The sequence below is a fragment of the Anguilla anguilla genome, chromosome 10, assembly GCF_013347855.1.
Source record: "Anguilla anguilla isolate fAngAng1 chromosome 10, fAngAng1.pri, whole genome shotgun sequence".
NCBI lineage: Eukaryota > Metazoa > Chordata > Actinopteri > Anguilliformes > Anguillidae > Anguilla > Anguilla anguilla.
The window spans coordinates 34199169-34226133 of NC_049210.1; the positions used below are offsets into that span (position 1 = coordinate 34199169).

General features: G+C 47.1%; 1 long non-coding RNA gene across 2 annotated transcripts in view; it reads right to left on the bottom strand.

The window, feature by feature from the left end:
* Window positions 1-26965, bottom strand: part of LOC118237512 — a 58416-nt gene that overhangs the window by 14099 nt on the left and 17352 nt on the right. For both annotated transcript variants that reach the window (XR_004767192.1, XR_004767191.1), the window contains exon 3: window positions 19251-19338. This is a non-coding gene — a long non-coding RNA (uncharacterized LOC118237512). The remainder of the gene's footprint in view (window positions 1-19250; window positions 19339-26965) is intronic.

Consider the following 26965-nt stretch of genomic DNA (forward strand, 5'->3'; position numbering starts at 1 on the left):
CCCCACCACCACCACCACACACAGACACACACACGCGCACACGCACACATACACAGCAACACCTCTTGCGATAAATATAACTGCATAACCCGATAACTCTTTTGTCCCTCACATCATCAGGATATTTCACCCAAATAACCCACAAATGCTCAGATTTAAAATAAAAAAAATCTAATGATTATGCTCTGATAAATAAGCAAAAGCGTGCAGATAAAATTGACTTAATGCCAGAAAGGCTACTGAACTACATTTCCCCAGCATGAGTTAATTCCTCTCTACATGAACAAAGTACCGCAAGGATTTGAAAGCAGGACAAAAGAGTGTGTGTGTGTATGTGTGTGTGTGTGTGCGTGTGTGTGTTTGCTTGTGTTTGTGTATCTGTGTATATGTGCGCATGTGTGTGAGTGTGTATCTGCTTGCATACGGGGGTGGGGTTGGGAGAGACTCAGTGGTACCAGCAGACCGGGCTCTCCTCCGGCCCCCAGCTAAGAGCCTTAGAGGGCGCGAGGGCCGAGGGGCCCGGCAGACAATGGGGCCCGCGGCTCCCCAGCTCTGCCCGTGACCTTGAACCCCCGGCAGCTTGCGTTCCCATGACTCCGCCGGGGCGACGGGTGCGTCTGCTCCGGTCCCCCTCTTTTCTGCCCCCCCACCCCCGCCCCAAAGACGAGACAGGCAATACCCCCGCCTCCCCAGCCACCTAAAACCAGACCACCCCCGAGTCCCCTCCCCCCTTCCATGAATCTTCTGTTGCTAAAGGAGCACTATGCGTGCCACATCCTAATCAGCAGCCACAATATATGGTGACCGGGGCAAAGAAGAAGAAAAAAGGGTCCAGAACAGGAGCAAGATCAGTTAAAATGTCCTCCTCTGAGCAGTTTGATTTGCCTGATCTTAGCGGGGATTTTTTTTTTGGGGTGGGGGTGGGGGGGGGGGGGTGGTGAGATTATGAATATCAGACAGGCGAGCGGGAGCGCCGCACGCAAGCCGGGGAGAGGAACAAAACGCTGGGGTTGCATGGCGTGGTCACCCCCCCCCACACAAACGGCACACAGCCTCTGGCTGCATGGGTACGGATGCTAGCCGATCGAAGGACGGGCAGCGTTAGCAAAACAAGGAGGGCAGGAGGAGGGGGCGGAGGGGGGGGTTGTGTGCTGCAGGGGAGGGAACCGGGATGGAAGGGGGGGGGGGGGGGGGGGGGGGGGATAGGGGGAGGGGGGGTAGGGGGAGAGCCGATTGGTTAACGCCACCCTCCGCTGGCCTATCGCGGCTCTTGAGGAAGCGCCGCGAGCGCGCCGCGCTCCACGCCGCTCTTAAATCCAGGTTAACTCCGGTCGGCGCCGCCGCCAGCTTCCTTTCTCGCTCCCCGCGGCCGCGCAGCGGAAATCGCCGCCCTGGTTACCCGCCCTTTTTTCATTCGCAGGGTCTACCATCACCTATTTTCTTTTTCATAGAAATATATATTTCCAGTAATGGCGCCCATTTTAAACAGAAGGAACATTTGGAAGGCACGGGCAGGGCTGGGACATTCTGGTACAGGCACTGGAAGCTTAGTGATCAGAATGTTCTTAGCTCAGCGTTCTAATCAGCGAAGGTAACCGAAATCCACGTTCTAGAGTTCTAGAATACTGACTTGAATTTTGACAAAAGAAAACATTCCAAAAAACGTACCCTTCAAAGGATTAACCCACAGTGTGTCAGCTTGTCTCACAGCGGTGTGCTTATGGCATGCCTTCCTCCATGCACACATTTTGCACCATTACAAAAATAATTATACGTGCATGCAGGAGGGTTTTTATTGCTATATACACATACAGCATGATTATTACAAGACTTTTCTTATTACAACTGACACATGACTTCCTAAAGCAATCTACATGACCATGGATGAAGAGAAATTATCTTTCCACGTATCAAAACTAAAGTAACCTCAACTTGACTTCTTAGTCTACATGGAGTTGTTCACGTGGAAATGTGATAATGAAAAAAAAGATTGTGCGTGTAAAGACAAGCCACTAATTTTAAATTTAAAAGGCTTAAAGCTTAAAAATCAGGATAAAGCTGTTGACAGAAGCAAAAATAGCACTAAGAATGGCAAGCCAAACTACCCACTTACATAACTATGGGCTTTTTGGGAAACAAAATTTCTTTAGAAAATGTGCTTTCACGTGCAAATCAAACGCTGAGAACAAGCAATGGTATGATTGGGACTAGTATGCAGCTTTCTTGGTTCTTTCCGTTGGGTGCGTGGGTCACTACTTGGTGTGTCCATGTGTGTGTGTGTGTGTGTGTCTGTTTGCACACGTGCATGTGTGTGCATGCATGTACATGTGTGTGTGTGTGCCTACATGCATGCACACGCGAGTGGGTGTGTGTGTGTGTGTGTGTGCATGCCTGTGTGAGTGTGTGTTATAAAGTTGGGACTCCTGCAGCAGGGAGAAAAGGGCATGTCACCAAGCGCTGAAAATCTACCAATGGCTTCAGCCCACCCTGCGAGCTCCGGTGTGTCATTCTGACAGCCTGCAAGGCAACGAGAGCCAGCACACCGGGTAGACCCTGCTCACGCTTTACACATCTGACACAGGGAGAAGATACCTACAGTATGAGAACACACAGCCAGCACACCGGGTAGACCCTGCTCACGCTTTACAGACCTGACACAGGGAGAAGATACCTACAGTATGAGAACACACAGCCAGCACACCGGGTAGACCCTGCTCATGCTTTACAGACCTGACACAGGGAGAAGATACCTACAGTATGAGAACACACAGCCAGCACACCGGGTAGACCCTGCTCACGCTTTACAGACCTGACACAGGGAGAAGATACCTACAGTATGAGAACACACAGCCAGCACACCGGGTAGACCCTGCTCACGCTTTACAGACCTGACACAGGGAGAAGATACCTACAATATGAGAACACACGTGCACACATACGCACACACACGCACACACGCACACACACACACTTCATCTCTCTCTCTCTCTCTCTCTCTCTCTCTCTCTCTCACATGCACATACACACACGCACACACACACACACACACACACACACACACACACACACACACACACACACACACTTTATCTCCCTCCCTCTCTCTCTCTCTCTCTCTCTCTCTCTCTCTCTCACACACACACACACACACTTTATCTCCCTCTCTCTCTCTCTCTCTCTCTCTCTCTCACACACACACACACACACACACACACTTTCTCTATCTCTCTCTCTCTCTCTCTCTCACATGCACATACACACACACATTCTTTCACTCTCTCTCTCTCCACGCTCTCACACACACACATACGCACACACAGACACGCTCTCTCTCTTTCTCTCTCTCACAAACACACGCACCTATAGTACATGTACAGAAACTGATTTTTTTAAAAACACACCGGTACATAAACAGCCCCAAAATATCCGCATATAGGTCAAATGCAGCTCTGGGCATCTGCCTGAGCATCTGTCAGCCCATCTCAACAAAGTACACACAACAGTACAACAGTGAGGCAACAATCTCTCCAGACATCCTTTTTTGGGTGGTCACTTGGTAATGAACATGTGCCCTTTCAGTAGGGGCAGCATGTAACACCGTGGGGTATGAAAAGGGCAGGGTGTGATTAAAAGTTAGCACGTCTGCCAGGGTTTCTGGCAAGAAAGTCTTCCTTCGGAGGGTCTCTCAGCTACGGAAAATCCAAAAAAATAAACGTAGCATTGGTAGGAGAGTTCGGTTAAATTTCGCTTCGGGTCAAAAGCTCCGATTTTTTCAGAGCAAAAAAACACGCTCAAATGAAGATGTGCGACCCAACGCTGAGGAGGTCTCGTACCGTCTCCCTCGCGACTCTGATTTCGCGACCGAGCTGTGGACCTAAAATGTGGGTGTTCTAAAATTAGCGCCTCGTCAACGTTTGTTGTCTCACTAGACCGGTCAAGAGCAGAAAGGCTCGTGTGATCTTCCTCAGAACAATCGATGCTGTTCCGGGAGACTTCAGAACAGGACTGTAACTCAACTGAACTGTATCCTCAAACGCAGCCTGGCGCTTTTTTTGAAGAAAGAAGACTGGGATGAAAACCTATCCGTTTGCGAACACGGCAGCGCGTAATTGGCAACGATATTAACGCGCCATAAATAGCATCAGCAAAAAGTTACTCCGGTTCTCTCTTCGTTTTCACGCTGTTGGTGTTCTCAAGCCATTGTTGGCAAAAAGCATTTCTAATACAGTGCAGTCCCCAATATCAGTAGATGTTATCAATAAAATAGATATGCCGGTGTTCAAGTTTCACACATTCTGTATCAGATCATTATGGGCTGCTCTCAAAGGTCCTTGCTCAAAATTTTCCAGGGATTCAGTCCACGGTCATCGTGGCCTGGAAATGAAAGGTAATAAGTAGCAACCTCAATTCTCAGAGTGAACGAATGAACTAGCGAAGCAACGATACAAACAAACCCAATAAACACACAGCTCTAAAAAGCTGAAAACACATCTGTCAGACTGTATATCGAAACATAAATCCAGAGCTGGAATAGATACTGTGCACATATACTCATAAACTGTGATTATTACTTTATTAGCTTTCTTGTACAGCACGTGCTATCTGTGGCAACTGACAATCCTGCACCGTCACCGTCCCATTGGCACAATGGTATCTCCATCACTGGGTCTAGATTCCAGTTCCCTCATGAACACTGTACACAGTAGGGTTTACATCTTAGGCTTAAGCTGTGCTCTGTATGTTTACTGCTCTAACTCGCAGGCTTTATAAGACTAGAAAGAAGCCGGCTAGACACTGGCCACGCAGCACTAGAGGGTTCGAAAAAGCGGCCATGCATGCAATCAAAGCAAAGGGAGAGAGAAAAAAGAAAGAAAGAAATAACCAGAAATAAATAAATAAAAAAAGAGAGAAAATCTAGCAGAACAAACCCTGTGGAGCAGGCACTTGTATTAAAGCCAGAGTTTGGTGCAATTCTTTCAAATGGAGACTCCTATAAAGAAAAAAAAACATTCCCTTGCTTTCCTTCTTGTACGCATCCAAATTCTGGCCAACGTAATGGAATTTAGGAACTCCACGGGGGGCGAAGCTATCCTGAGGTGGGTGTGTTTTATATACTGCCAATCAGTAACAAAGCAGACCTCAACCGCACAATAACACAACAATGGAGAGCTTAGCCCAGCAGACATACTGTAACTACGAATTCCTACAAGGCATGTTTCATTGTCTCATTGACACTGGAGAAAGTGTGCTTTCCAAAGAAACCCTTTAAAATGGCCTGACCCCGTTGGTCAGGCCTTCACACAGCTTCAGCTACCAGAAGAACAAGCATCACCATAGAGGCGGTATTAAATATTCAAGGTTCAGCTTTCCAGCGAGAATTCCACCCACCCACTCTCAAACAGAAACACACACACACACACACACACAGACACACACACATTTCCAGTACACTCCATTGCAACCAACCATCCATCTCCTTGGTTGCGCTGTCGGTTGAGCTGTGAATACCTCAAAACAAAACAGAATCTCGTCGAAACGCCCTGCCAAAAGGTGACCTTTGTTTTGTGGTTAGTTTATGCAAACTCACCAAGTCCTGGATAAAACAGGTAAAATTATGAAATGCAACAGCCAATCAAATATCAAACAAAATTTACAGTACACACAAAATATCCATTCGATTCATACGGTTTGGTAAACATACGCGATACCTAAGAAGATTAAAGCAATCGCATTGGTAATCAGCTCACACAGTAGCCTAATTTAGGGATTATCCTTGCGACGGCAGAAATTAGTGCAAATACAACGCAGCTCACGGTCTCCGTCACACGCAGCTCCACAGCACGCAGATTCACACGTAGCACATCTCGCAGGGGTGCGAAAAATGGCAGGACTGTACGAGTCGTGCATTGGTGAAAAAAGAGACGAACATTGCGGCGGACGGCCTGCCGAAGTCGCCGTCTTTTCGCCCCACGGTGATTCTTACCGGGCGCAGACCTTTTTCCGCCGTCGGTTCGTCACGGCGATAATCGGCCGACGGGCCTGGGCTGAATTTCAGACACTCCGTTTCAGACTCGTACGGTGAGCCGACATAGCCGTTAACTTTTTTCAAACTTTTTTTTTTTTCCATAAAACTAAAAGCTTGCACTAAAGTATAACAGTATAGATTGCTGTCATTACTAGGGCAATTTAAGAAAGGCAGAGGGAAAAAAAAAAAAACAATAAAAGGACAGAAGAATTTTGCCCAACTTCATATGAATCACTGATGGGACCAGGGCGACAATTTCATATGCAATTGTCAATGTCGCTCAGAAAAGGAATTCTCGGGTTCTTATTTCCAGAAAAAAAAAACGGCGAACGAGTTTTGAGCCCAATCAGTATTTTTTGATGGCAATCACATGGTTTGTTCGGGACTTCCTGTCCAGTTCCCTCAACCCCCCCCGCCCCCCCCCCCCCCCATCTCCTGCTTACAGGGAACACAAAAAGTGGGCCATGTGAAATTTCATCGCCGCTGTTCTTTTTTGGTCATTGTTATCAACAATACAAATAAGCAAACCAAACATAGGTGATTTACACCAATGTGCTTGTGCAGCTGAGGGAAAATTGTTTTTGGGATGGCAAGATATTGGTAAAAAAAAAAATGGTGTGGACCTCTTTCTGGGGCTAAATTCCTGTCTGGGGGTCACTGAAACTTTTTTTGGGATGATTTCAAAAGCAAGTCCTTCATTTTCTATTATCACCTTTCCACAACAACAACAACAACAACAACAACAACAACAACAACAGAGTCCTGAAAATGGCAGCAGTGCAAACACTGGCGATTCAATAAACCCTTGCTCGACTAAAACCACGAGCGAGCCCCAGAACAGGAGAACAGGGACCTTCTAAAAATCTGAAAGGAGCAGGACTACAGAGGAATCATTCACCTCAGCCTAACTGGCTAAGGAAGCAGCAATATTCCAAGTTGCAAAAAAAAAAAAAAAAACACCTTGAAGAGCATTGAGTTCCGAATATTTTCAAATGCATTAATAATACTAACACAAATAAAGAAATAAATACATTAATAAATCCAACTTCTAAAAATGACATAGGATCTTTTTTTTGCAAGATCACATAGCCCCTTTTGGACTCTGCAGTTTAAAGCTGTCCTCTGCTTTAAAATACAAACATGCAAGGACCCCCATTCCAGCTTATAGATCTATACATCTATTTCAGCAAGGCAAATAAATCAATCAATAAATAAATGAATAAATAAATAATAAATAAACTTATCATGGATTTATCATGGATAAGTTTATTTATTTTTATTTATTGCTGTCGGTTCAGTGCTCCGGGGCACCAGAAGCTAGGGGTGCGAGGGAGCACTTTGCCTTTTGTTTCCTTTTCGGAATGAATTAAAGTTTTTCGGTGGGAATTCCGCCGTAGTGAGTGCGGAGTGAAAGGAGGACGAGGCACAAGAGCGCGCTCGCGCTGTGAATGAACTCGGGCGAGGCGACGCGCGGAGATTCCCTCTCTGTCATCCGCGGTAATTGATTGCATCTGCTAACAAGGCGTAATGTATTCTATTGTGTTTTGTTTTCTTCTGCGTTCATTAAGCCGACTCAGAACGACGCCCCCCCCCACCCCCGTCTCCCACTCTCTCTCACTCTCTCTCCCCCCCTCTCTCTCTCTCTGTACCTCCTTCTCTCTCTTCCTCTCTCTCTCTCTCTCTTTGAGGTGGAGACGAGGAGGTTTTTTTTTTTCATGCGGAGACAGTATGACAGGCTCGGCTTCTCCCAATGCAGCTGGCACCGGCGGTGCCAAAAGCCAGCGCCGACGGTAATGGGATCATGAGAGACCCTCTCTCTCCCCCTCCGCCGTCCCCCTGTCCCCTGTCAGGTTCCCACACGCTTTTCCCCCGCACCCTCTGCCGCTGTCTCGCCCCCCCACCCCCCCCCCCCACCCACACCACCACCGCCCCCCCCCCCACCCCCCTAATGAGGGGCCGGGGACAATGGCGCCATTGTTGCCTCTGTTTGGGGCTGCGCGCTCCCAACAATCCCTGTTTACCCAAGCAGTTGTGCGACCCCAAATCTGCCGTTAATTACTTCTAGCACTCCTGATTAACTCTCCCCGGCACAAAGGGCCATTGAGCCGGCCGCAAGGAACGCTTTCCCCCGTCGTCCCCGACGCTGCCCGTCTTCCCGCTCCCCCTCTCTCCCTCCCTCCCTCCCTCCCGGTCTATGCCCTCGCTCCCTTTTCCCCCACCTCCTGTTTGCTCTCTCCCGCTCTCTCCCGCTCTGTCTCTCTTGCTCTCTCTGTTCCCTCTCTCGCTCTCTGTCCCCTCCCCCCTTTCTCCCCCCTCTCCCTCTCTCTCTCTCTCTCTCATATCTGGCTTAGTCCTCATCTTAGGCTACAGTGTAGGTTCACTCCCAGCTCCATTTGAACACTGTTCATCCACATAAAATGTGTCCATACATGATGAATCCAGGCCTCAGTGTGGTATGAGGAAACCAGGGAGAGAGAGGACAGAAAGAGGAAGGAACGGAGGGAAGGAAAAGAATGAAACACCATTACAGGAAGTAATGCCATGGATGCATCAGGAATAATTGTGTGTATGTGTGTGTGTGCATCTAAGATCTTATCTGAATGAGCTAATAATTAAAGACAAAATAATGATAACATTCAGCCATGCAAACCACGCACAGTGGCTATTTCTGCGACGTCAAATCTTCTTTCTGCTCCATTAAAAGAAGCAAACAAAAAAGGAGAAATGCCATCACAACACAGAAGGACACAGAAGCCCGGAGCAGCACAACAGATTCTCCAGGGCAGTGCGTCAGTTTGTTCCATTACAGCTTTGCACCATTTCCCCCCGCCAGCAAAAACAGAACGAACGGTATGCAAAACAGCATCATGAATATGCGTGTTTACACAGGGCCGGGGTAATTTTTCAGGGTTATGAGATTTGGCATTTGTGGGGCGGAAGCATACATCAGTGTAAGAGAGAGTGACAAATAAATAATTCCCCCCCCCCCCCCCCCCCCCAGCTCACCACGTTATAGCATTTTACTGGGCCCACCAAGTACACTGAACTATGAATTAGTACGAGAGACAGAGGTAACAAAAACAGGCAGTCTGAAAGCATGCTGTTCTCTCAGAAGTAAAATAGACAGCTTTTTTTTCAAAATCAACAAATGAAAGCATGTCAAGTTTATAAGTAATATTGCACGCGTGAAATGCATTAATGCACAGATAAATTATATGACCTAAAGTATCGGGACACCCCTTGGTATGGGGCTGTTTTTCATGGTTTGGGCTAGGCCCCTTAGTTCCAGTGAAGGCAAACCTTAATGCTACAGCATGCAATCATATTCTAGACAATTATTTGCAGTCTGGGGAATGCCCTTTCCTGTTTCAGCATGACAATGCCCCCGGGCACACAGCGAGGTCCATACAGAAATGGTTTTGTGGAGAATGGTGTGGAAGAACTTGACTAGCATGCACAGAGCCCTGACCTCAACCACATCCAACACCATTGGGATCAATAGGAAAGCCAACTACGAGCCAGGCCTAATCGCCCAATCAGTGCCCAACCTCACTAATGCTCTTCTGGCTGAATGAAAGCAAATCCCTGCAGCAATGCTCCAACATCTAGTATAAAGTGGTTGTTATAGCAGCAAAGGGTGGACCAACTCCATATTACTTCCCATAATTTTGGATAAGATGTTGGATGTCAGGTGTCCACATACTTTTGGCTATGCAGTGTATGTTAAAAATTCCAAATGCCATATCGTTAATAAGCCACAATCTTAAACCGCTTTATATATATTAAAATGTAGAAATACATATATAGAAAAATGTATTTTGCTAAATAAAATTGACAAGACAAAAAACCAACCATCAAACACATAAAGCATTTTACATTATTTAAATTACATGTAAAAATAATTTTTTAATAGCAATGTACCTGGTTGAATATTGAATTGCTGGATTTTCCAAATAATACTAATATACTATGTTTTTTTTTGTTAATTCAGATATACCCAAAGCAGTTTCAGAACCTCAAATTAACCTAATTCTACATTAAAATCGGAGAACAATTGCGCTTTTTTAATAAGCATATTACCCAAGAACCACCAAAGAAAACAGCCCAAGACCCTAGTATTATTCAACCCTTAACTGAGCGTAACTTGTTTGCTCCAAGAAATCTCCTTCACTCTCAAGTGCAGAATCTCTAAAGCGAATATTAACCCCTAGCATTATAAATTTGAGGAAACCCAATTTCAAAAACCTTCGGGTCGTTGTTAAAATACCACATTCAGCATTCAGGCCTTGTGTCAATTTTGCACAAGTGTTACCACTTTCATTATGTGATATGCATAATTATTACCGCGTCCCGAACCCAAACTATTAGTTCAGACCTCAAAGGTAAGAGCGGTGCAGCATTATAAGTGAAGGGAGGAGAGAGGAAGAGAGCGAGAGCAAGCGAGGCAGAGAAAGAGTGAGAGAGACAGAGAGAGAGGCTTCCCCTCTTCCCTCAGTACCGAGGCGATGGGCATGCATTTAGTTGCCAATTCCTTTCCTTTTTACCATATTCCCTTTTTACCAACGTGTATTTTTTTTTTAAAGCTGCAGTCACCCTCTAAGATGCTCATCAGTGTGACTGTGACTACGAATCTGCGCGTGCAGATCCGTACTCTGAAGGCGGTTCGATTTGATTTGCTGAGCGGCCATAGTAACCGCGCGCGTCTCCGCAGCGCGCGCTCGCCGTGCTAACAGGAATATTCCTCGCTTGTAATTAGCGGGCCGGTCTGAGGAGACGCTGTGATAAGGGGGGGGTGGGGGGGTTATAAATGAGAGGGAATATTAGCATGCGGCTTGTCGAAAGCGAGGCGTAATTCAACGTAGCGCAGGCGTAGTCGGAAACAACCGGGCCGCTCGGCTAGCTTAAACAGACAAAAGCCTAGCGACCGCCATGTTAGCGCAACGACGGGCATAAACCACGTTCACCAATTACCCCGAGTCCCATCACGTTCGAATATAGGCCAAGCGTTTGTACGTATCTACATGTCGAGCGTCCCTGCTCAGGATAGGTGATTGCATTGGTGGAAAATTCATCTATTTTTCACGTTATGAAATTCAATTTGGAGTTCAATTTTAAGGTTCCGAGACAATTTTACACTACTTCAAAAAGTGTAGATACAAATTATTGCCTGATGTGTTTTATGATCCTCGGTAATGGTTCACACACAAACACATACACACACGAGCATGTGCGCACACACACACACACACACACACACACACACTTTGCTTCCTTCTGCACTGCCGGGCAGGAAGTGCAGTTACTCAGGATGTGAATGAAAGAAATCATAAAAAAATTATGTCAGAATTGCCCTCTAAAGTACAGCTGCCTGTCACCAGTATAACAGAAGCGATTAAGGGGAAAATGGCAGAATCAGTCACTGAACACACGAGGCATGTGCAAGGGAGGGAATCCTATTGGGTGATGCGAGTAACGAAAGACATTAAGCTCACAAACACAGGCGCTGTTGCTTTTCTCTGCTTACAAAATATTCAACAACAAAAAAAAAAAAAAAACACTGACATTAAATTACAGTTATGATGACAAAGATACAGCTAAATTTATAATCCAGTTGCACATTCACAAAGAGACTTTTTATTGTCCTCAAAATAGTGGGTTTGTCTAAAAATATGAAGGTTGCATACCTTGGTATAAAATGCATAAAAATAAGGCTTTCATAAATAAATACAAGTGTGCTTTGTGACATTCCAGACAGTAGCATCATTTAATAAATCAAATTATTGAATAGAATTGAATGCATTAAATTATTCCTATATTAACAGAGCAATACTAACAGAATTGAAGCCTTTTTATAGTGGAAACATAACCCACTCAAAAACACATATGCACACACACACACACACACTCACGCACAAAATGTGCAAGTATTCTTATCTGCAGATTTCCTTCAGGGAGATCTATGGACCACGTGATACGTTTAAAAATCCTCCACGAAAAAACCGAGTCAAGTCTAATCCTCGATATTGCGCGGCATGCAAATGAAAGGTTTGAGGTCCCCTCCCCCTTTGCTTCCAAACAGTGGAGGCGGCCAATTTGCAGGGCCTGGCATACTGTACACGCGTTCTCCCCTTTCCCCCAATCCCTGCGTGCCCCAACCCCCACCTCTACCCCCGTTTCCCATCTAAGCCTCCAACCAGTTACAGATACCAAGAAAACACACCAATGACAGTGGCCTGGAAATTAACTTCACATTTGATGCAAGGGCAAAATATGTATATATATACAAAAGTGTGTATACATATATACATGGACCGGAGAAGAGCCAGTCTGGTGCTACCACTACATCTCATCCAACCCCCAAACCCACCCCCATATACAAGCACATACACAATCACAATGTGTGTGTGTGTGTGTGTGTGTGCAAACCTGCACACACACACACACACACATACATACGCAATCACACACACACACACATACACAAACACACAGACACGCACACACACACACACACACACACCATCTTTCACGTCCTCTGCTTCAGCATAAAATTCAATTCTTTATTTATTTTAAATTTTTTAGCTCCAGGGACAGGGAGAAAAAGGAGAGGGATGGGGCTGACCGGTCACAGGGGCCAGGCTCATTAAGACGCACCCCTCAGAAAAGCCGCTCGTCAGCGCGGCCGCGGGGGTGCGCAGGACGAGCGGCGGGCGGGCGGGCTGGCGCTCGGCTGGCCGGTGTCCCCGCTCCCCGCAGCGCTACGGCTAACGCGTCGCGAACGGCGCGGCGGACGCACCTACACTGGAGTACTGAGGGAGGCACGGATTAATAAATCATTAAGGCTGGGAGAAATGCTGGTGCCCTCTCTCTGCTCTCTGTCTCTCTCTCACGCACACACACACTCACACACGCACACACACACACACACACACACACTCACACACACGCACACACACACACACACACACGCACACACACCCTGTCGGCCCAGGCAGCGTCTGGACCCTTCTGCCGCTGCTGATGTTGCTGGGTGCCATTAGACATGCAGGAATGTTAACCTCATTATGCATTATTCTAAGTGTCTGTCTGCATCCCCCCCATTTCTGCTCGTGGGGCTCAACATATTGTGTCTGCAGACCGGCCTAGACATGGGCCCCCCCCCCCCTCACACACACACACACACACACAGACACGCATATGCAGCCACACAGACAGACAGACACACACACACACACACACACAAACACACACGCGCACTTACTATTACACATGCTATCACATGTGCACACACATGTATACACAATATGAGATGTACACGCAAACATTATTACACACTACACACAAACACTGCCACATACACCACAGACAAACACACACACACATACACAGAAACAATGTATGAATGCCCGTACGGTATCACAGACGTACATACACAATACAAACAAGAAGCACACACACACACACAACATGCACATACACACACATGCACACACACACACTCACACACACACACGCACGCACACACACATCACCGCGCCGGCTAAAAAAACCCTGATTTTCAGCTGCCTTTCACCTCCTCGCTGTCATGTGCTGCTGCACAAATCACTGATCTTTATGCAAATGCATGCAGCTCTAAAATAACGCTCAGCCCCGCTGACGCTTCAGACGAGGCGAGCGGGCGCACGCGCCGGCAGGCGCTCGCGCGTACCAGCTCGCGTGTGCGCACACAAAGGAAAATGCATTCGAGCGCACACTGGCACACGCACGCATGTATACCCAATGATGCGTTCCTACAAAATAAAAAATAAAAAACACATACATTCATAGTTTGTGAAAATACATACATACACACACACATGCGCGGATGCCGAAGGAATGTGCAGCTCGTTGTTTGCGATGGATTCCATACGATTCCCCGCCTCCGCCATCAGATCAGTGCCTTAGAAGCACTCGGTACAGTAGCGGTAATATTGAGAATAAATATGCAGGGAAGTGACTTCATTGTAAAAAGGAACTGATAAAGAGGCAGGGCGGACTACGTGTCTGGGGCATCAGTACTATGGATCTGGATAGGGATTTGAACAAAAAAATAATAACAGTTTCTATAGACTCTCCGGTCAGTCGAAAAATGACAGACCGCTGCCGTTATTAATACGGTTAAACGTGCATACGCTGCACGCTGATATCATTTGCTGATTTAAATATTCAAGGGTAAAATGAAAAGAGTCATTCGGGAGGTGACTATCTACCTACGATCTGGCCCTGTGGGAAAAAGGAGCACTCGGGAAAATAAAGATCCATTAAACGGGACGCGCCGAAAACGTCCTAACTTGATAAGGGCAAAGCGCTTTGGCTGCTGATTTCAGGAAGCGGTCGGGCCTGCATCCCCCGAGCCCACGGTGAGCCATCGTTTTTTGCATTTTTTCAGTAAATAACAGACTAAAATCGTGTCAGCTCGATGCATTGGCCGCATCCTGGCCTGCCGGTTGCACATTAAAAAAACAAAACAAACAAACAAACAAAGAAAAACGGAAATGCCTTTTCAATATTACGCCGTCGACGGAAGTAATAATTTGCAGGGGTTGCTCTATTTTTAGACAGCGATTCTGATATGTCATTTGAAAAAAGATGGAGGACAAAAAAAAAGAGCTTAACGTGGGCAGATGGATTTGCAATTCATATAACAGCGCGGCTGAGCATCGTATTAGAAGAGTCCATCTCGCACAAGCTGAGGGACCTTACAGTATCTGGCTTTTCAGATACTGATGCAGTGGGACACGTGAATGAATTTGAGAGAGAACAGGCTTTTTAAATAACGTGCTTTCGCAAGGACGCCTAGCCGCTGTTTTAGAAATACGGGCTTGTGGGGACCGCAAAGCCAGGTCTTTACCTTCATCCAACCCCTTTCCTCCACCCTCCCACCCCCCCCCCCCCCAAACACCCCCGGCCTTCCCCCACCCCGCCACCCCCCCCCCCCCCCCACCTCCCGCTCCCCGATTTACATTCATTTGCAAAATGTTATTGTCCGCGCGCCCTTTTGTTCTCGCCGCGAAACGATGATGCTCGGGGAGAAAAATCCGCTCTGCGCGGGGACGCCGCCCGCCCCGGAGTACCCGGGTACGCGGAGGCCCGTCGCCGGGGACGCGGGGGCCCGATCGCCAGGCGATTCGGCCAAACGGCCCCGCCGACGAGGCCGAGGAAAATAATGAATACATTAAGGTAATCTGGCCGTGCGGAGAATCGGCGGAAGGGGATGGAGAGCGGCGGGCTGTGGTATTAGCGTGTGCTGTCGCAGGGATGTGTAATTCCCTGTTGTGGGGGTTCATTTTGTTCTGGCACAAAACAGAGAAACATGGAAGTAACGGAAAATAAAATCATAAAACGCTATGGAATTATTTATTATTATTATTATTATTATTATTATTATTATTATTATTGCTGTTGCGGATGTTGTTGTCGGTGTACATTCGGAGTGATTTCCTAATGCTTCCGAACAGGCAAAAATGCAATTATGCTCGTACGATTCTCCTAGCAAACGGCTTATGTGTTTTGTATAACAGGTATATTACGTAATGAGAGGCGGCGGCGTAAGCTGTTGTTGATTGCGGCGCTGAGGCGCGCGTGGGCATGCCGGAGCGTGAAACGCGGGCGTTTCTTTATTTTTTTCGTTTTTTTTTAACGCGTTCCCGCTGACCCACTTTCCCCTCCGCCTCGGCGCGCTGGCGCGTCCCGCGTCTATTGTCTTACGCGGGCGGGCGGGCGGACGGGCGGGCGGGCGGGCAGCCGAGGCGCTTTCCAACCGACGACTCCGACGCGCGATGATGCGAACAGACAGAGCACTTAATTATCTCCTTCCGGTTACCGCGGGTTGGGGGGAAAAAGAGAGGGAGAGAGGGAGAGGGAGAGAGAGAGAGAGAGAGAAAGAGAACGGGTGAAAGAGGAGGTAAGATTTCAAAGCGCTTTTCCGTCTGAGGCGGGTATGGAGATACGTGCGAGCTACTGGAGGCGGCGAGGGTCAGTTCTGGTGGCTTTTGTCCCCCTGCGTGTGAAGGAAATACAGGAAACGTATAACCGTATCTGGGTTTAACAGTGTAAAGGAAAACAATATATGTTGGCTATGACAGATGCCTTTTCTAAACGCTCAGCTGCTCTGAAATACACACCGCTTCGAGCTCAATGCTTGAATATTAGATGTCTATAAACCTGCTGTAAGTAAGGAGGTCTGGTGGGGGGGGGAGGGAGGGTAGGGTGGGGGGGGGGGATGTGGAATGATGCTTGAATAATTGAGGTGTATTTCTGAAATAAAATCCCAAAATGAGACGGCCGGAGTTTGCATTCGGGGGGGGGAAATCTCATATTACTGTCACAGCGCATCTACGTCCGCGCCGCGCCGCTCGTTTCGTTTCATCTTGGGGGGCTCTGACCCCCCTCCGACCCCCCCGCTCGAGCGGCGAGGAGGAGGCTGAGGCGGACGAGAGATTGTCTGAGCCACGCGGATTCGCGGGCCAGCGTTTGCTCTTATTACAGAACCGCAAAAGCGTGACAGTGGAATAAAACGCATTAGAAAAAAGCAAACACGGTTTGGGAGGGGGGCGGCCGTCAGTTGGTATGGCGGGGGGGGTGGGTGGGGGGGGATGGGAACGGGGTGGACGATGGTCCTAAAGATTTCGACGGCACCGCAAATTCAAGTTTGAACTCGACATGCAAAGAAAACTGGGAATCTGGTCAGCCTGTTGAACAAAGCCGGCCAACCACATAGAGACCCATCTCTCTCTCTCTTTCTCTCTCTCTCAATCTCTCTCTGTTTTCTTTAAAAATAGGAGGCGCATATGTGTGCTTTTTGGATCCCAAACTCCAAAAAATGGCACTGTTTGGAGAGCAAAAGAACAACAGGATTTGTGAGAAAAGGGAGATATTATTATTATTATTGTTATTATTGTTTCTCCATAATATCACCTCACAAAACAGCAACTCTTCTGAGGGAGTTATTCAAAGGGGATGGGGAGGGGGGCTTTCAAACCCATCTTCAAATCACTTCTCCAGGACCACAGCAGGCTACTCACATGGACCAGCAAATTTTTAAGTGCAATAGCCTGACATAACACAAGCATACACACACACACACACACACACGCGTGCTCACACACACACACACACACACACACATGTATGCATATATATGAAACAGAAGCAATACAAAGCTCACTGGGTGCTTGTGGGAACAGAGTGAATCTTGCAACTAATCCTTATCTTCTAAAGACATCGTATTTAATGTGTGTGTGCTTGTGTGTGCTTCTCTGTGTGTAAGTGTGCATTTGGGGGATATTCTCTTTCAAACCAAGCTGCCAACATGATGATGAACACTAACGCACACAATCATTTGTATCCCAAAAATAAAAAAGCAATGCTGGAATGATAAACTCTGCGCCAAGAATTTCAACATGGCTTGTACTGATAAGGATGGTAATATTTAATATGAAATAAGCTTCATCCTTAAAGCTGATCAACAAATATACAGTAACAGAAGTTAAATTCTCCAGTGCTCACATAATATTTTCTCATTTCTCCGCTGAATATTTGAATCAATATACAGTAATGATTTTCACTTTGTATATGGTCTCGTTAACTTTGTTACTGGGAAGTCAAGGAACACTGTGGTTGGATTGAATCATTGAGTCATGTCCAAATTCATCCCTTAATTATCGAATTCTGTATAATTTAATTGCGCGGCGGGAGTGAATAGGTCTCGGGTTTACCCATGTGACCCGAAATATTCTGCACTTTAGTTTTTGAGAGCAGCAGTAAGATAAAAAAAAAAACCCTGAGCTTTTCGACCGCGCGCGGGTCGATCTGGAGCGTTTAGGGCAGGAGATTTTTAAACACGGTTAAAGACAATCCTCTGAGGCTCGCGGAGAAAGCCGTTGATTGGCCAACGTCGCTGGGAGCCAACTTTACCTGAAAGCAAAGGTCCCCGAGTTTTTTAAACGATGTTCCCTAGCTCTCTCGACAAGGCAACCTCGGTTTAATTGGTTCTTCGATGTGTTCCACAAATAGCGTCCGAGAGAGACGGACGAGGTAATTAAGTATAGCACCACACGCTGCGGCCTACAGTCTTCATTTTCTACTTTCCGCTGCTGAAGCTTTTCTTTTTTTTTTCCTTCTTCTCCGGTGTGATGAGACAAAAATACTTTGCTGCCTGGCTTTGTGCGACCAGTCATAGAAATGTCCAAGTTGGTTTTGTGTCCAGAAAAAGAATACAAGATAGCGATGCAAGAAGCGAAAAAATGCTAATTAGATTCAGACCTTCACTGGGTTGACTGAAGCTCGCTTTGATACTAACAGGTGATGTGTTTAGCGATGTCAAAAATACTTTCTGCCAACCACAGAGTCTTACACGTGCAGGAAGTCAGTTTTCTGTGTGTATATATGAGTTCTTCTGAAATTAATGTCTATTTAGAGAGCTGAGATGGAGTCTTGATTACACTGAAAAATTCAAAGGTCACATCAGCCCTCATTTACATTTTGGGAACAAGGTTCCTGAGAGCTAAGTTTCTAGCATACCACTAGCTGGATAAAACACTTCCCTTTCCAGGGGAAAACAGTGATGGAATCAGTTGCTTTTGGTAATGAAACACGCATTGTATATCCAACAATAATCACATACAAAGTTTTTCCAGGCATGAATCAGAAAAATAAAGGGTTTCTCTGCTACTTTTATGTGTTTCATTCAGAGGGGTGAAGACTAAACACAGGCCAGAGTTTTGATATTGCACACGGTCCTTGTTGACCAAACCTTTCCAAATGCGGTTTTTGTGTTTATTTTGTTTTCTGCAGCCTTAAACTCACTGGATTCACCCAGTCTTCAGGCAAATGTAGCTGCTGGTGTGCACACACAGACACACACCAATACACACAAAAACAAAAAGCCAAAAAACATACATCCAAGTTCAAAGATACACACACACACACACATACACACATACACAAACTGATCCACACACACTTACTGTATTGGCACATTTGCGTGCGCCCACAAGAGCACACACGAACACAGACCCATACAAGTACGCATGCACACGCAGCAATGTGCACAGACAAGCAGGTATGCAAACACATAAAGACACACACACACACACACACACATACACACACACACACAAACAAACTGTCAGTGCCCCCGGACACTTGAGAATTCTTGCTCTATGGTTGTGTGACCTCAGCTCACCTCAGGTAGTGTGCGCTTCAGGATACATTTCAAACAGGTCACCGCCCCTGCTCTCCTCCGTGGGGTAAACTCTGGTCATCCTCTCCGCCTTTGCCACAGGAGAGAGCAAAGCACAACAGCTGAGTGCGAGGCTCACATAAGGAGTGAATCCTTTACAAGGCAAATATCATCCTAGTGTGCGGTGCTCAAGATACGTGCATTGTCTTATACACACACGCGGACGCACGCACGCGTGCGCACACGCCCCCACGCACACACGCACACACACACGCACGCACACACACACACACGTGCGCACGCACACACACACACACGCACGTATGCACACCCACATGCACACACACGCACACACACACACACACACACAGACACACGCAATCCAGAGCGGAGATGCTGCTAATTCAGGAGAGGAGCAATAATCATTTGAAGCATTTACTACGAAAGGTTGTCCACAAATTTTTTTGCGTAATATAAAATAGATAAACAGAGAGATAACCGCGTACAAATATCAGCAGAACCTTCAACAGTTACCAGAAAAGAAGCTTCGATATTTTGATGTTTGGTTGTTTGACTGTATAAAAAGGGGAGGGGGAGGAGGAGGGGGGGAGAGAGCCCTTCGCCAATCAGGCGTCGGCATTCCGCCGCTCCGTGTCTCGCTCTCCAGCGACAGAGCTTCAGCTGGGAGCTTCAATGGAGCCCCCCCGCCGCGCGCGCAGCGGCCGACCGCGTCGCGGATATGAGAGCTGCGTCCGGGGAACGCATCCGAACAAACACGGCGAGGAAGGGGCTCGCAGTTCCGCCGTCAAACCGCCTGGTCCCCCCCCGACCCCCCCACCCCCCCTCTGGCCCACCGGCATTCCGGCCCAGAGCCCTGACCGGAATCGGAATTCCCGGATGCCCGACGGCGGAGAAAGGGCGGGGGGAGGCCTCCGACCCCCTTCCGGCTTCCCGCGGCCCACCGACCTCGCCCGCCTTCCGCTAGCGCTGGGGTCACGCCGCGCGGCCAGCGTGCAGCAGAGCCGTGGAGAACCGGTCCCCCGGGAAACCCGCGCGCAATGATATATTTAAGGAGGGGAGGAGTAACGCGCGCAGTGAGAATCCCAAACAGCCATCACGCAACGCCTCTTCGTGTTCTTTTATTTGTTTAGCGCTAAATGCAGGTTTCGCGTTTCAGTTCGTCGAGTCCGCTATTTTTCGCGTTCCGGATACGCTACCGGACAAAAGTTTTAGCATGCCCACCATTTTGAAGCAATCAGAAATAAAAAAGAAAAAACACCTTTTATTTCATTATAACAAAATCTAAATCTTAGATTCGTCAAAATAGACACCTTGTTGCAACTGCTGAGCATGTTCATGGCAGTCATATGGCTCTGAAAGTACACATCAACAGTAGTGCAGAAGTTCCCACAGATGAGCTGCACTTGTGCGTTGCTTCTCCCTGACCTTTCTGTCAAATTTATCCCAAACACGCCCAGTTTTACTTCACTTGTTGAAAAATGGAAATAATTTGTTCACCTGTTTACTTTTCTGAATATGGTTTTTTTACAAGCCCAAAAATTCATGTCACTATCCTGTGAAGTAAAAGATTCTTTTTAACTCCTGACCATTCACTACATACCTCGTACCATTTGAGGTCAATAACAGACACTAAACTTCTCAAAGTTCACTAAAAACACAAGTGTACTAAAACTTTTGACCGGTAGTGCATATTGGACCGCCATTTTGTTATGGTAACTGGTAATGGTGCCATAGTTGGGTGTGTGCGTGTGTGTGTGCTTGCTGAGTACGGTCAAAACAAGTCAAGCGGGTTCTCTTTGAGCTGCGCGCGTGCAGTACGAGGGCTAGAGTTTTGTAGTCTTTCGCGCTGACAGAAGAGTGACAGCTGTCATCTCCAATCAAAGGACAGCGCCGGCTGACGGGTCAAAGTCATCGGCGCCATCGGCCCGATCCGAGGCGGGCCCTGTCGCGGGGAACGGAGGCGGCGGCTTCCGATGCACCCGGAGGGCCCGCAGGTAAATTGGGCCGATTTGAGCGTGGCGGAGGAGGAGGAGAGCGCCGGGGGGGCGGGGGGGGACGGGGGGGGGGGGGGAGGGGGAGGAGGGGGGAACCCGGCGAGAGGAGATGAATCCTCCTGCGCCCACTTCCTGCGGCCGTGCGCCAAATTTCCGCAGGTTAGCGCCGGCCTCGCCCGCCTCGGTCACATCCCCGCTGCAGGGATTAGGACGGGGAGTCAGGAGGAAAATGACCAGAACCAAACTGCTTACAGGAAAGGCTAACATCATACCGCCAGCCGCTGGGGGCCACGGGGGGCCTCATTCCAGCCAAGGACTTTATTGGGGGGGGTGATACTGCTCTCGGTAAATACAGGGGAATTATGATACTTTCATTTGGCTTACCGCCAGCGGTCAAGTATTAAATGTTCACGGCCTGTCCAGGATAAAGGGGAGTGACTGTGCCACTCAGGAGGCCTTCCTGAATTCACCCGGCAGAATGACACTTATAATAGCCATTCGGATTTCCCGAAAAGCAGGGACTATGCGTCTCACTATTCAGATGTGGACCCTAGTACACCTAGTTCAGTATAAAATCACGACCACAGTTAAAGCGCTTCTGCTAATCTTGCCCACTATAATGAATTCAGAGTTCCAAAAAACACACAATAATCAGGGAATACACTGTGCCTATAGTCATATCATCTCGTTCAGCTTGTGATTCGGGTGGAATATTTGGGAGTGACTGGTTCAAAGACAGCAATCGGAATCCTGGTCCAATCAGCTGTCAGGTTGTTCAAGAGTTCAACCTGGCACCATTAACCAACGTGTAATGCAAATTTTGCAGGCTTTTGTTCAGGAAATATCTGTACGCTCCAAAATGGAGTCAGGAGACAGCTACCAGAGTGAACGTGAATTTCATTACCATAATGTGATGAAAAAGAGAAAACAACAATGAAGAATATTAGCGTGTCAAAAAAGTCCGAAAATCAACAATGTTTTGTGAGGGAGAAGGTACGAGCCTAATTTTGGGCCCACAGGTCTGAGAAGACAGAGAAAACAGAACAACCACATGCCTGGAAGAGGCACATCAGTGACAACGCAGAAACCAAAAACCACGTGCAATCTGAAAAACCATATCGTTTTTTGTCGGTGAGAACAATACCAAACACTGAGATCTTTAGCTAGCCTATTTTAACAAATGAAATGACAAAAAGCTCATAGGATAGCGGTTCATCCAACAGCAAGACAATGATGCCAAACATACTGCTAAAAAAAACAAGTGAGCCAAAAACTGGACAAATCTTGACTGGCCAAGTCAGTGACCTGATCTGAATCCAATTGAACATGTGTTTCATATGCTGAAGAGAAAACTTCAGGCATCTACCCACCAAAACAAGCAGGAGCTGAAGATGGCTCTTGTACACCCTGGCAGAGAATCACCAGAGAAGTTACTCAGAACCTGGTGATGTCTATGGGCCACAGACTTTCAAATAGTCATTGTATGCAAAGGATATGCAACAAAGTACTAAACATGGCTGCTTTTATTTACATGATATTAATATGTCCCAAATATTTTGGTGCCCTGAAAAGGGGTGCTATTTATAAAAAAATGTTGTAATTTCTACAAGGTGAAACCAAAATGTAAAGCCTTTAATAGCAGCTAGGAATCTGTATTTTAACCACATGTGAATTCTTTCATTATAAATCTAAAATTGTGGTGTACAGAGCCAAATAAAAATAATAATATATATTTTTTAAATGTCAATATGACATTATGGAGCTCACTGTATTTATTCTTATATATTTATTTGCTTTTCAGACTTTCCTGCTCCATGAAAATTTTCATCTTCACATTTTAAATGTGATGGAACTGTGAAATTTTCAGCGAAACTCCCTCTGGTGTTTGATCTCACAATCATCTGTTTAGAATAAACAGCTCCTCCACCATTGCTGCTCCCAAAAATGGTTCCCCCCTTGTAGTTCAGGGTACCCCAACGAAGAGACAAAGACTACTTCTGTGGATGCAACAGCACATCTCAATAAAATAAAAATAAAGAAATGAAACAACTCAAATGTATATTGATGTAATCGTATTTATTGAAAGCTGAAAGAAAAGCAATATCTGGTCAAGAATCTCATTCCGAACCTACATGTTTCATATTTCACCCGAATATCATTCAATGGCTTGTCCAAACATAATGCATGACATATTAAATAAATCTAAATAGAACACAAAACAGTAAACCTCATGTATTGTAACCCAGCTCTATCCCCTTAAACATTAACACAAAGAGAATAGGCAGAAGTGGGTCCAAAACTGTATATCTGATCATCCCCAATTTCCTCTAATGTTTATTATTAAACCTTTGTTGACCTTAAGGCAAACTTTGGTCCGACTACAGAAACATGTGCATGCACTAGCACGCACTACACACACAAAACATGTATAAACAAAAGACATTCTTGCATACATGCACATAAACTCGCACATGTATATAGATGCACACACACATGCGCACACAATAGTGCTGGCTGGTTTTATCCCCCCACAAAGAGAATCACGATATGCCGTATTACAGAAAATCAAAAACAATCCATGGAGGAATATTTTACATCAGACATTGCACTGTATGTCCTCTTTGTCATTTTTCTTTTTGTGTTTAAGCCAAATCCGCACATTCAAAACATCAGAATTCTATAAAATGAGAAAGAGAATGCAAGAGAGGGACAGGGAGGGGAGGGGAGGGGAGAGGAGGGGGGGGTGGGAGGGGCCGAGTATTCAAATTCGATATCGCATTTTCTCCCCCCGCGCTTCTCCGTAATAAGTGAGACCGGGCAGCGCGCGTGTTGCTATCGCCAGTCGCAGCGAAGCACAGCTCCGAGCCGGGAGAGGGGAGAGGGGAGAGCGGAGAGGGGAGGGGGTTCACCAGCGCAGCCAGATAAGGTGGCCAGGCTCGTGGGTGAAGTCGCGTGCCTGGAGGCCATGTTGGTTAAAAAAAAAAGAGAGAGAAAAAAAACAGGACACGCCGAGGATCTCTGCCCGGTAACTGGAGTGTGTAGACTGCGCCAGTGTGCCAGTGTGTGTGCCATGTTGTGGTGAGGGCATTAAAAAAAGAGGGGAGGGGGGGTTCTACTTTCTGACCGCAGTGCCCCCCCCCCCCCCCTCCTCGTTCTCCTCCTCCCCTCGTGTGGCTTGTCTCATCACATCTCTCTCCCAGCTCCCCTACGCGGCACGGCTTTTGTACTACATGTGCGAGGCATTCCATCACAGAGCCCAGCCTGGCCTGACTGATGGAGTCCAGGGCCTTCTGCTACAGACACTAAAGATGTTACTGTAAACACACACGCACGCACGCACGCACGCACACACACACACGCACACACACACACCTACACATGAACACACACACACACACACACGCACACACTCACACACATACACACGAACACACACACACACACGCATGCATACACACACACACACACACACACACCTACACATGCACACACGCACACACTCACACACATACACAAGAATACACACACACACATGCATGCATACACGCACACACACACACACACACACACCTACACATGCATGCACTCACACACACAAACACACACTCATGCATGCACACACACACACAAACCAACATATACACAATCATGCACACGCATTCACACACGCACGTGCGCACACACACGGGCATGCATGTACATATACACACACACAAAACATAACACCAATGAAGACTGAGTATAAACATGGATTTAATGTTAAGAAGTCCAATAAAATGTAATTGCAGTGTCATCACAAAGGACTGTGATTCCATCTGGCCAAAATCTGTATATACTTATACAGACAATGGATGTATTATTTTATTACCATTATTACTGTTAATATTTAATCTTTAATTGAAGAATTTACCCCACTGAAAACAATACAGACTGATCAGCGAAATTACACACACACACACACACACACACACTCTCTCATTCACACTAACACACACGCACACTCTCTGCACCTCTGGAGAAGCATTCAAAGCTAAGAGCGCATCGCTGTGTACATCGAGAGTCATTATCCATTGTGTGGTCTCTCCCTGGCAGCTCACGGGGGCACCCAGCGGATGCTGGAGCGCTTCCCTCCGCGGTGGCGCTCGCCCGCGCGCCGGGCTGGGAGAGGATCTCGCAATCCATTAGCAAATGACAGGCGGCGCTCGAAACGAGCACGCATTTAATTACGCTCACCTACTTCCAGTATCAGCAGTCTAGGGGCATTTCACGCGGCACACGCGCAGGCGCGAGCGCGCACGCACACACACACGCACGCACACACACACACTTCACCGGGCCAATCACCCAGAATTTATTTCCACATTTTGCTCACACTGTTTATGTTTCCAAGAACACTCCCCCTCTCTCCCTCATTCTCTCTCTCTCTTTCTCTCTCATACACGCACAAACACACACACACACACACTATTATACAGACATACAACCATACGTACAGTCCCTCCCATACACGCACTCACGCACGTGGAGGGTTCGGTCAAAATTGGAATCCATTAAAGCGTGAAATTAATTGATATAATCTGCACAAATGAGAAAGCATCGCGGTACATACCTCCCCTCTTTCACAAATGTGCGCCCTCCAAAAAAATAAACAATGAATTAAGCGTAAACTAAAACCCGTTTTTTAAGTTTCGTAAATCTGAACACAGTCCATGCAGGGTGAGGCGGATAGATGACCGTGGCCTGGTCACACAGTAGGCCGCGACCCCGTACATCTCCTCTTCGAACCCCAGCGCATCCCTGATTCAGAGGCTTAATGGAATTACAACAATTCCAGGACAGCGCGACCGCGTTTACGATAAACTCCAGTCAACGCGTATGCATAATATTCTGCGCATTATCAGTTCGAGAAACCTTGAAGCTGTCCCTCTGCGACCGGTCGGAAGCGGAGGAGAAGGCCACGGGCACTAGCACCTCGAATCGCGCGGCCATTTTTCTGAAAGACCAACTGTAGCCTGACCCACCATTGTGTTTCAGCCAAAGACGAGGAACCCGGTTCAATTCAATTAGCCTCCCGTCTTCACCTGCCTTTGGGAAAAGTACAGGAGGCGACGCGAGGCGCGTGGCACAAACACATTCAAAAAAGCGCATTGAATTTAACAACGGAGAAAAAAAGAATGAAACGGGAATGGAAACAAACGCCCGTCCTTAGTCATGCGAGCGCGTGTTTTCAGGGGTGAATGGAAATCCCGGAGCCTTGACCGTCGTGTCATCTCGCATATTCGAAAAAAACGCGCGACATTGTGTCGGCGAATAATAATTTACCGCGTTCTTAACTGGCGCTAACGGCGGCCGCGGGCGGCGTCGCCGTCGAGGTGACGCGGCTGTGCAGATCGCAGTGCGCCCCACGCAGGGCACAGCGTCTCAAGCCCTTTCAAATGACTGAGGAGAGAAGCCAGAAAGGTGTACCACAAAAACAAACATGGGCATCTCAAACCACCCCCCTGACCCAGGCAAACAGGGACAATGTCTCACTGTGTACAACCAAACTGAAAAAAGGAGGCCTACCTTTCCCTTAGATTGGTATCAATAAAAATTATGAATGTGACATAAGCCATTTTTATTTGTTTCTACTGACACTGTACAAATGTCCCATGGTAACTCGACTAATAGAGATTATAAGAGGAGAAATGGAATCAAAAGAGT